Source organism: Eschrichtius robustus, chromosome 6, assembly GCF_028021215.1.
Source record: "Eschrichtius robustus isolate mEscRob2 chromosome 6, mEscRob2.pri, whole genome shotgun sequence".
NCBI lineage: Eukaryota > Metazoa > Chordata > Mammalia > Artiodactyla > Eschrichtiidae > Eschrichtius > Eschrichtius robustus.
The window spans coordinates 142,701,353-142,713,863 of NC_090829.1; positions in this window are offsets into that span (position 1 = coordinate 142,701,353).

A 12,511-nucleotide genomic window follows, 5' to 3' on the forward strand; every position below is an offset into this window, starting at 1 on the left:
GGGTCTTGCCCCACCTCTCACTTTCGCCCAAGGCCCATTTGTGGTGCATGTGCCAGAGAAGAAGTTCAGACTTCATCGTGGAGTCTCAGTTTCTCCCCTTGAAAACTGAAATAATCATGCCTGCTCTTCTTATCTTAAAGGACTGTTGAGATGATCAAATGAGATATGGGAATTGGCTTAGATAAAGATTGCACAGAGAAAATTACATGGAATCATTACTGTCTACAACTGGACCTGCAGAAACATTTCGAGTAAATTTATTACTTGATAAAGCCTCCTTCTGGCTGCTGGTGCTTTGATTAAATTGAAATCAGGCACTATTACACCTCTGGTCTCAGAGCTGCAAAGGGCAGAGACGCTCGAGAGTGTCAGCAGTGGCCCATCCATTTCTTCCTCCAGCGAACTAATGGAGACCTTCAGCAAATATTTGGAGCATGCCCGCTACCTCCAAGTTGCTCTCATATTTCCTAGGAGATTAAAGATGAATAAGCATGGGCCAGGAAGGTCTGTGAGTACTGTTAGGGAACCTCTAGGCTGCTTGAAATGTTCTCTGTCTGGGTGGAAGTTACAAGAATACATGCACATATAAAAATTCATCAAGCTGTACACTTAAGTTTAGAGCACTTTACACAACTGACTAATTAAAAAAAAAAATGACTATAACACAGTCCCTACTAATCTCACAGTTTAGTGGGGGATTCAGATAATAGTTAAAATAATTTGATCAGATAAACTCTATAATTGGGACTTTATAATCGGTACATCTAACTCAGCCAACTGGCGTGTGTGTGTGTGTGTGTGTGTGTGCGTGTGTGTATTTGTGTGTGTGTGGTGAGGGCAGGTGTATCAGGAAATGGGACAGAAATGGAAGGACCAGTACAACGAGGTGTTTGGACTTTGTCCTGAAGGCGAGAGGAAGTGATGTGGGTAAGCAGGAAGTGACACGATCCGATCTGTTTTAGAAACATTCCCTGCTAGGGACACAGTGGAGAATAACCTGAGGCTTTCAAGAAGAACACAGGGAGACTGTTAGAAAATTAGCCTGAGGGGAAATGATTAAGACCTGGGGAAAGCCATGGTCCTGGGATGAAGACACTTGTATCTTAGAATATCAGGAGATACTTAAAAAGTGAGATGACCAGATTTAGAAATCCTACTAATAGTGATGACAGTTGCTGTCACTATCAATGTGGTGGTTCTTTAGCTCGTCAGCACTGGTGAGTCCAGTTCTATGCCAGGTGCTGTACATGCGTATGGAATGCAATTCTTGTCTGTGAGACAAGGGCTGTTACTGTCCTTTCCATTCTTCAGATGGGGACACCTCACCTCAGAGAGACCCAGAAGCTTTCACTGTAGCCCAGCCCATCAGAGACAGAACTTGGCCTGAATCAAAGCTCAACACTTGTAGGTCTGGTAAGGATAGGTCTCCTCTAAACATGGTTGAGATAGGGAGAGGGTGGTGAGAGATAGGCAGGAAGAGGTGAGAGACAGGCAGGATGTGGTGAGAGATAAGCAGGAAGTGGAGAGAGAGAAGCAGGATGTGGTGAGAGATAAGCAAGAGGGGGTGAGAGATAAGCAAGAGGTGGTGAGGGATAAGCAGGAAGTGATGAGAGATGGGCAGGATGTGGTGAGAGAGAGAGAAAGTGAGAGAGAGAGAGAGAAAGGAGGTGATGAGAGATAGGAAGTGGTAAGAGACAGGAGGTGATGAGAGACAGACAGGAGGTGATGAGAGGCAGACAGGAGGTAGCAAGAGATAGGAAAGAGGTGGTGAGAGGTAGAGAGGACACCAAGATGACTCCCAGGGGCACCTGGGTTGGCTGTGTGGACAGAGGAGTGACTGACCAAAAACAGAGACACCATCATCTCTCAGAGGCTTTTCACATTCCACCCCACTTCTACCCCCCACACCCACAGCCTATAAAGCATCCAGCACGATATTTTAATACACACACACACACACACACACACACACACACATACACATAGATCACAGGAAGGTCTGTTCAGAACTCTCCACTGCCCTCTGATCTTTCACAGCATAAAATCCAAAGTCCCCACCGTGGCCATAGGTGGGCGCTCCCACCACCACCACCCTGTCGGGCGGGTCTCCTGCTATGTTCCTAGTCACACACTCAACACTGGCTTCCTTGATTTCCCCCAAATACAGCCAGCGCATTCCCACCCTCCACCTAAAACATGTTTCCCTCCGATGCCCCCATGGCTCGCTCCTACTGCCTTTGCCCTCCCCCATCCAAAGCCTTCTGCTCAGAGAGACATTTCCTGACAACCCTGCACAGCCATTGCATTTCTACCCTGCCACTATTTGGCGTTTGAGCTTCCTTTCTCCATACAAACACACATACTTACTAACCGGCTCACCCAGCTCTATGGAAGCTGGGACTGTGGCACTCACCACACTCACAACAATGCTTAGCACATTGTAAGTGCTCAGTGAATAGCTGCTGAATGAAAAAGAAAGACTGAGTTTCCAAGACAAATGTCATAGGAGGCAAAATCTCACGGACCCTCAGCGCATCTCCTCCATTTCACTTCCTGGGAGACTACAGAACAGGAATAGCCAAAAGGACACCCAGATGGAGCGGGAAAAACAACCTTCGTACCTGTCCATCCCAACATGCATAAACATTTCATCCAAATAAATATTTCCTTACTCACCACCGTGCAGACGGCTTGCTAATAGGCATGCTAACCAGTTATTTTTCCAAATGAAGACAGTTACCGAGTCTGGGGATTTGGATTGTAAGAGAAGGTCGAGGCGGGGTTCCCATCAAATATGTTTTAGAAGCAGACAACACTTCAAAGGGAAACATAGGCCTGCGTGGAGAGCGCTGATCAAGGCAGCCCATTGGGATTGGCGGCCTGGAGGGGCTGGCGGGAGAGGGGGGATGGGAGAGCAGGACCCTGGATGCTGCGGGGACCCAGGCTCGCCCCCTGCAGGTCAGCCCAGGGGGCCTAAAACCAGGAGTGGCAAAACTGGCCCTCTCTTGAAAGACTAGTGTTCACACCAAATTCCTGGAGATGTGAGAAGTTCAGGCAACTGTGCTCTGCACCTCGTTACGGAAGGTGCCTCAGCTCTGAATGTGGGCAAGAAATTCTTCTGGGTCTAGCACAGGGCTTTGGTGTCATGGGACATGACCCCGTGTGGCCCTGAGGGCAGACATAGAGGAAGCAGCCTGGGGTCATTGGGTGATGACCCCCGAGTCCCCAGACACAGCTCAGCCCTGTGGCCTCATGGGTTACACACCAGACACCACTGGAAGGAGATGAAACGGCTGAGGGGCCCCATCATTACTGGGGGGATAGTGGACAGGGAGAAACGGACCAAAACATCAGTGGGAAAGGCCGGGGGGACAAGGCTGTGTACCCAGGTGGATGTAGGTCTGGAGCGCTGTGATCCAGACGGGGACTGTGGGGTCAGGCCCTGGCACATCCTCGGACCTGTGTGACCCTGGGAGGGGCTTAGCCTCTGGCCTCAAAAGACTGCTCTCTTAACCCTGCCTATGTCACAGGGCCACAGTGACGATTAGATGAGGCAGACCTTGTAAAGTGCCTAGAAAAGTGCACGCTTTGAACAGCAAAATGTCACAAAAAAAGGTGGAGGACAAGTGAGGGCTGGGTTGAGGACACAGGCAGGACAGGCCTAATGTCAATGAAAGCCTGAACACTTACAATTGATAACAAAGAGGCAATCAAACCAGTAGAAAAATGGGCTCAGGATTTGAATTTGACAGCTCACAGAAGAAGAGAATGCAGCCAGTTAACCTGAGCGGTTGTTCACTCACATTAATAGGCAATAAAATGTACGTTTAAGTAACAACTGGATATTGCTTCTCACCACCAAATTGAAAGGCATTAAAAGAAGTGGAGATTCTAACGTTGGAAGGATGCAGGGAGAAAGGGCACTTTCAGACATTGCTGGTGGCAATGTGATGCTTTTGTAGCTTTATTTTTAAAAGATTCTGACAATATGTATTTAAAAAAAGAAACAAAATGAAAAAACGCACTTACCCTTCCACTTAGCAATCCTACTCTTGGGAATCTCTCCCACTGAGGTAAAAAATAAGCAGTACTTAAAGCTATTTGTATAATGCTATCCACGGTATCATTGTTTGCTGAAACAACAGATAGGAAAAGAAAAAAAAAGAAGAAAGAAAATCATCTGTGTGCCCATCAATGAGGGATATTGAATAAATTTTAAAATGTGAAAGTATTGCAACATTAGTCAAAAAAATCAGTGATGTGAGGACATTTCCAGTATATTTAATTGAGAAAAGCAAGATGCAGAGGACTATATAAAATGTCTCATTTTTGTAAAACAAATAGTAAGAGAAACCCTGTATCTGTGTGTGCATGTGTGTGTGAGCAATCTTTGCAAGGGTGGAAAAAATGTTCACACCAATACAAACGTTTGTTACGGATTGGGCTGAGGTGGGGATAGTGGGAGAAAGAAAGGAGAAAATAACTCAAAGAAAATAAGAAAGGGTTGATTTAGAAAAAACAGCCTGTATAATATGAGCTCATGTATGTAGAATATCAATGTCAAAATGAAAATGGTAATTATCTATGTAGTGGAATATCTGCTTTTTACTTGTTTATGATCCTTTACTGGGTTGTTTGATCCTTTTTATTTTCTTGATGACTATCTAAAATGAAATTAAAAGACAATAATAAAATAACGTAAAGGATCTTAGGAAGACTGACAAGGTCTGAGTACCACAATACCACAGAGAGTGTACTGGTGCATATGTCACCCTAGAGGGCAGTGTTCTCTCATCTCCTTCTCTCCTGACCTTTCTGGTCCTTCCTCGCCGTGGCCCAGTTGGGAACCCACTTTCCTCCACAACTGTGGACCCAAGGGCCTGTTCTTCCATATTGTTTACTTCTCCTTCTTGTTCACTTCTTCCGAGAGCCCCACTGGACATGAGACATGCTTCATCTGCTACTCCCATTGCACTGAAGATGTATTGGATGAGAGCCCATTTTGACCTTTTCTCATCATAAAAATCCCTAAAGAAGTAAAATCCCTCATCATGTTCACTTCCCCACTCTCCTGAAGAGAGCTGAGCCGTTGGGTAGGAGAGGGGTCAGAAGCCAAACCCAGAGGAGGTGACAGAAAAAAGGGGCTGTGTCCAGGGCTTCAAGGTGCAAGCTGTCTCAGAGGTGAAGGTTCAGGGGAATGGGAAGGAGACTGGGTGGTTACAGAAGAAAGGGCACAGAGTGTTCATGGAGACCTACGGTGGGGGAAGAAGATGGAATGAGAGGAAAGAGAAGGCCGGATTCAAGTCCACTTGGAAATCTTGCTTGAGATCAACCATGCAACCTTGGCTTCCCCCTTCTGTGCCACAGTTCAGTTCTCTGCATTGCAGAAACATCACATGCACTAGGGTGGCAGAGGACTGGTCCTCTTAACCAAGGAAAGCCCAAGGGAGCAACCTAGCAAAACTCAGTCCATGAAACAGGCAGTGACATCTTTATCCATACCAATTTCTATATGATTTTATCAAATTTTAAGAAGTTTTGAAGAACAAGTCCCAACATTTTCACTTTGACATTGCCGCTTCTCTAAGTACAGTAATGGATATTATTCCAGGAATGAGTATGAAGTAATTAAAAATAAATAATATTTGATGACCAGAGTTATCAATAGCCTTTGTTACCTATGACAAAGGTAACCCATTCAATCTTCAGCAGATCCTTTCCAAAGTAGGTGAAAAGCCTCAGAATATGATCTAAAACTAGGACATTTACTCATTCATTTAACAAATATTTATTGAGCTCCTGCTACGGGCTAGGAATGTGGGCATATGAGGTGCATTAGTGAACAATATAGAACCACTTCTCTCGTGGAGCTGACAGTCAGCATTATGCCCATCAGAGGGAAACTACTCACTCTAGTTTGTTTCTGAGAGTAACTCAAGGAAGAGAATGCATTCAATCTTAATTGATTTGTATCCTGGTGTTGTCTCTGAGAGTTCTCTTCTCACGGAATTTACTATCATGGGAAATACCAGCCACAAACATGTATGCAAAGATGCAAGTGGATGGACGATCATTAAAATGATGTTTGTAACAGCAAACTGGAAGTAAAAAACCAAAATATCCATTATTGGGGCCAGTTAAATAAATAATGGTGCGCCGAGATAATGGACTACTATGCAGCCATTAAAAAGGTGAGGCAGCTTTAGAGCTCCTAGGACAAGAACCCCAGGATGTTTTGAAATGAAAGAAGTAGGGTTGGGGAAATGGTGGGTACTGGGTGTGCCCACTTATATAATGAAATGTGTGTACATTTACATGTTTATACATGCATAGACAGCTCATGGAGAAAGGTAAGAAGCTATTATGCAAGATCGCATCTCAGAAGGGGGACTTGGAGTAGGACATGGGGAGGGTACAAAATTTCATGAAATAGTCTTTCCTGTCAAATAGATGTTTTGTTACTACTTTTATTTCATTTTACTATGCATACATGTACTTTTTCACTTAAAAGTCATTAGCATAAAAAAGATATTAATGAGCTTTAAGAAATTCTTATCTATAGTTCTGTCCAATATGTCAGAACCAGTATCTGCCACTGGCCACATGTGTCTATTTATATTTAAAGGTGAATTAAAAGAAGTGTTTCCATTATTGCAGAAGTTGCATTGGACAGTGCTAGATGCTCTTCATGAACCTAGAGCGAGAGAACTTTTCTGGAAATATCTAAGCCTTCACTCATCATAGTAGAGTTGATGCAAAACAAACAAACAAACAAACAAAAAACCAATACGGAACAGATTTTGCATACCTAACAAGATAGGCATTTCCTTAAATTTAACGTATGTCTCTCCCTCTCTCCCCGCCTCATTAACCAGAAGGAAAGTGAGAAACTCATCCCTTCAAAAGTCTACAGTGTCATGACTTAAGACTCTAAGTTATTTTGCATATATTTTAAGTATTATTACAATGCCTGTGTACTTTTGCCCCATGGAAACCTAAATTAATGTTTATTGATGTTATTTGAAAGCATAAAGTAATAAAAAAAAAACCTAACAAACCAAAAATCATCTGATCTTTTTATTACTGTATAAATACTGGTGTCTCCTCACTTTTTCGAAAGAATGAGAATCCCTCATTCTCTAACTTGCTCAGGTTTCTGAGGTCTCTCTCCACTCCAGGAAGCTACAGTGCTAATTCCAGCTGAGAGTGAAGCTTGAGTAACTACAGATCCCTAAGGGTTGTGAGCAGTATATTTGGTTCAATAAACTACAAAGAGCCAATGAATCAGTTAGGGATTCCCCATCCATTTTTACTCTGAAATTTTCATTTGTGTTTCTTAATCAGTCCAGTGTCAATTTAAATCTTCTCCAGCACGCAAACTGGGGTCTTGGTCAATCAAATGCCAAGGAAGTCAACTTTAAGACTTAGTAAGGCTTCTTTCAATGAGTGTAAGATAAAATGCAAAATTATTTCTTATCCTTGCCTTCTAGAGTGAAAATAGCTGATTCTAAAATTCTCTCCTCCGTGGATGGAGCCACCTTACTCCCAGCTAATAGGATCTCAGAGCATCATCTGGCTGAAGACTTGCCCTCCTGAGAGCTCTCTGTGGAGGACGCTTTGTTGATTATAGTATCTTCCACACAGAGCCCTGCACCCAGCCATCCCTTAGATGGGGGTTTCCATAATCAACCACTAGAAGAAGAAGTGTGGATGCATATAAAATGCTCTTTCACTCAATTTCTTTTTTCTATCTTTGGACTTCCCTGAAGAAACTGCAGTGACCTGTCTTAGAGGAGAAAACAGAACCTGCAGAGAAAGTGCAAAGCTTTGTATTTATCTGCAAGCAGATATTCAGATTGACCTTCTTGCTACCACGAGAGGAATATAAATCTCCCAACACTACAGGCTCTCCCTTTTCTTATTCACAGAATTGTGTGAGTCGGCTTATAATAGAAACCTGATCTGAACTCACCACGCAGGGAGGTAAAAATGGGGCCTGGTCCAGCTTACAAAGAACATCCTGTCTCAGGCCAGGCACTTACTGGGATAGCCTGAAGACAGCCCAGTGGAGGGAAGATGGGTACAACAGCATAGTTCTGCTATTCACTGTTACTCAGACTGCAAAAACCCAGCAAATACAATCCTGTATGAATCTGCATCAATTTAGGAGGTACAAAATAGTAAAACATGATAGAATCAGTTTTATTTTTCTCTTTATCCACCAAAGCACTTTGAATACCAATTATATAAATAAGTATTGAAAAATTTACATCAGTCAACCATTATCCAGTCCATTCCTATGTGTAATTTTTAAGTAAACATAGCAGTGGGTTCACTAACACGATAACCCTGATAGGTAATGATGTGTTCTTCATCAATGAAATTTTTCCAACAAAGTTGTCTTTTCGTGAACAAAAGGAACTTACTCAAATAAAGATGAACATTTTCACTTTAGAGTCAGAAAGAGGAGGGTTAGAGTTCATTCCTCTACTTACTAGTGATGGAACCTTGAGCAACTCACTCTCTCTCTCAAGGTCTCAGTTTCCTCATCTGCAAAATTGGAATATCAGCAGATCATAACCTGTAAGGTTCTTGTGAAGTTTAAACAAAGCATCCTCTCTGCTCAGAACTGCGCCTGGTACATCAGCAATGCTCAATGCCGATGATTTATTATGTCCTGTCTTCTTAAGGAATACATGTGGAGCATAACAGAATTTTTCCTGATGACTAAAGCCCATCATTACGAACATCATGGTGTAGGGCAGAGACCTACTTGTCCATATACCCAGTGTTCCTGTTGTTTGGTGTATGGGACCACTTTCTGGCACATCCTTCCCCACCCCCCTATATTCATTTATGTCAGTCTGCTATGAGCCAGGAATCCAGGTGACCAAATAAGTTACTATTCTGCTTAAGACAAGTGTAAATGGGTTAACAGCAGTAATTCTCAAGTTAGAATCCCCCAGGGAGATTGAACTGAAGTGGAGTCAAGGCTTTGGCATTTCGTAAATTCTCCAGATGATTCCAACAGGCAGGTGGGTGGTAACCACTGCTGTCAGGGGCTGTTCCCTCATCCTCTGTTAGTGGTCCAGGAAGCAGAGTAGTAACCAAGCTGCCACAAGTGTAGTGGAAGGGGAGGTTCAGGATGTCCTGTCCGGTTGAAGAGCCAAGGTCACAGAATGCTTTACAAATCCAAAGACTATCCCACCCCCCAAGGGAAGGCAAAGAGGCAAACTCATTCCTCCAACCAGTGTTAAATGAGGTTACTGTGTTCTGGGCCTGGTGCTAGACACATGGGGTATGTTAGTGAATAAGACAGACATGGCCCCAATCCCCTGCCTGCACAGAGAGGTGAGAAGAAGGCCAATGTGCAGCAAACAAAACATGTGATATTGGTCTAATCAACACGACAACCGTCTTGAAAAGGGCATAATGGAAGCACACATGTATGTTGGAGTTAAATGGAGACCAAGCTTCATCTACTATCATGGGAAGTTAATAAATCATGCCTAAAACTGGAATTTTTTAAAAAATGTTGTATACAAGCATGTTATTTATAAACAAAATGATCATTTTTTAAGGCAATTAAAAAGCGTTGAAAGTGATTTTCTCTAGGGCGAAGGAAAGAGAGAATGGGATGCTGTTTCTGTAGCAAACCTTGTAAACTATATGACTCTTCAAATTAAGTACACGTGTAAGTCTGAGAAAAAAAATTAAAACAGAAATATCTAAAATCTAAACAAAAATGAACTAATAATAACATATAAAGAAACACTTCTGGAATGTTGGCATGCTGAGCTACCTGGACCCTCTCCCAAGTGAAACAACCATAAAATTGGCAAAAATTATTATTTTTTTTAATTGAGTCTCTGGAAATTGTTCTAAAAGCATACAGCAAATGGAGAAATATTTATTCCAGAAAATATACTAAATCTCAGTAAGAACAGTGAGTGTCTGTAACATCTGAGCCATAACATGCTCCCTCTCCACCCCACTCCCACCTCAGCATGATAGAAGCTCTACTCCAGGCAGGTACAACCAAAAACACGAGGATCCCACTCCCCTCGGTCCCCACCCAAAAGCTACAGCTTCTCCCCAGGGCAAGGAAGCCACCAACACTTCTCATTTCCTTTCCCCCAGCTCTATGTATCAGAAGTTCTATTCCAGGCAAGCATGGCCAAGGTGTCTGGGCCTCCCTCCTCCACCCAGCCCCCACTCATAGGATGAAAGTTCTACCCCTGCCTGGCACAGCAGGCTGAGAATACTGGGTCCTGACTGCCTGCCCTAACCCCAGCTCACTTTTTGGGTGGAGATTCCACACCAGGAGAAGCAAGCTGAGAATACCTGAGGCTACCACTCTTGACCCACACACCACTCATAATTAAAGGGTTTCACTCCAAGAGAAGCAGGCCACTGTTCCAGAGCAGTATCACAGAAGCTCTTCCCAGGGGTAGAGACAGGTTGTAAAAACAGAAAGCTCTGTAAATATCCCTCAGGTGACTTACTTCATTTGGAACAGAGTATAGGAGAGTTCAAGCCACAGGGCACTGTCAAAAACAATGGAGATTCCATTGGTGCACAATTAAGAGGAGCATGGAACTAATAGCTTCATGATAGCAATGAGTGAAATAGGAGAAAAGCTAGAAGTTGAACAGAGAAAAACCACAGAAAATGTGTCAAGAAGAGTCATCCTAGAGTCAGAGCAAGCCCCAAAGACTGGCTTCAGATAACGCCCCTGCAAAGGGGTCTGACTTTAATTGGATCAGACTGTGGAGTACTTTATGCCCCAGAATGTTGTTAAAAATAATGGAGCAATCAGCTTGCAATTAGTGGAGGTTAATAGCTGGGTGTGATACCAACAGAGGCAGAGCATCCAGAAGCTCAGCAGGGAAAGCAAAGAAAGAGATGGACAGTGGCAGCCTGGCCAAAACCATTGTCATGCCCTGGGTGACTTTGTGCATGCCCAAGGGAACAACATCAAAGGTGGCACACTGCAGAGAACATGGACTTCACTGACCTGGCTCAGCCGAGTCACTGAACAGATAAAAAGTCAAACACCAGCAAGCTTTAGGGGAGTGGGGGAGGGGAGTTAGTATCCAGAGTTGCTGAAATGTCCAACAAACAAACAAAATTAATAAACATGCAGGGCTTCCCTGGTGGCACAGTGGTTAAGAATCTGCCTGCCAATGCAGGAGACACGGGTTCATGCCCTGGTCTGGGAAGATCCCACATGCCGCGGAGCGACTAAGCCCATGAGCCACAACTACTGAGCCTGCGCGTCTGGAGCCTGTGCTCCACAACGGGAGAGGCCGCGACGGTTAGAGGTCTGTGCACCGCAATGAAGAGTGGCCCCCGCTCGCCGCAACTGGAGAAAGCCCTCGCACAGAAACAAAGACCCAACACAGCCAAAAAAATAAATATAAATAAATAAATAAATTTAAAAAAAAATAAAAAGGAAAAAAATAAATAAACATGCAAAGAAACAAGAAAGAGTGATGCATACACAGAAAAACTAAACAAAACAAAATAAAGCAAAAAATAAAACCCAGGCAGCAGAAACTGCCTTTGAGAGACACATATTTAGAGTTTAGCAGATAAAGACTTGAAAACAGCTTTTATAAAAGATGTTCATCAGGATGCCATGCTTAAAGAATTAAAGAATGGTATAACAATGTCTCACCAAATAGAGAATATTAACAAAGAGATAGAAATTATAAAAACTAACCAAGTGGGAATTCTGGAGTTGAAAAGTACAACAACCAAAATGAAAAATTCACTAAGGGGCTCAACAGTAGGTATGAGCTGGCAGAACAAAGCATCAATGAACTTGAACACAGGTCAATAGAGACTATGCAATTTGAGGAACAGAGAGAAAAAAGAAAGACAAAAACGAACAGAACCTCAGTAAATATGGGAGATCATAAAGCACACCAACATAAGGGTAATGGGTGCATCAGAAGAGCAGAGAAAGCACAAAGAATGCTTTTTAAAAATAGCTGAAAACTGCACAAATTTGATAAAAGTCTGCAATTTATGTATTTAAGAAGCTCAATGAACTCCAAGTCAGATAAATCCAAGAGATTCAAACCCAGACCCACTTTGGACAAAATGTTGAGCACCAAAGACAAAAAGAAATTTTGAAAGCATCAAGAGAAAAACAAGTTAACACATACAAGGGAACCCTAACAATATGAACAGCTGACTTTTCATTAGAAACGATGGAAGCCAAAGCAGTGGGATGACATATTCAAAATGCTAAAAACAAACATACAAACAAAAAAAATCTGTAAACCAAGACAAAATTCTTATATTTAGGAAGGTTATTTTTCCAAAGGGCAAGTGATATTAATGATATTCCAAGAAAGAAAAAAACTAAGCAAATTCATTGCTAGCAGACCTACCTTATAAGAAATACTAAAGGAATGTATTCAGCCTGAATACAATTTACACCAGACAGTAATTCCAATTTACACAAAGAAATAAGGAGTGCCAATAAACGAAATCTTACAGT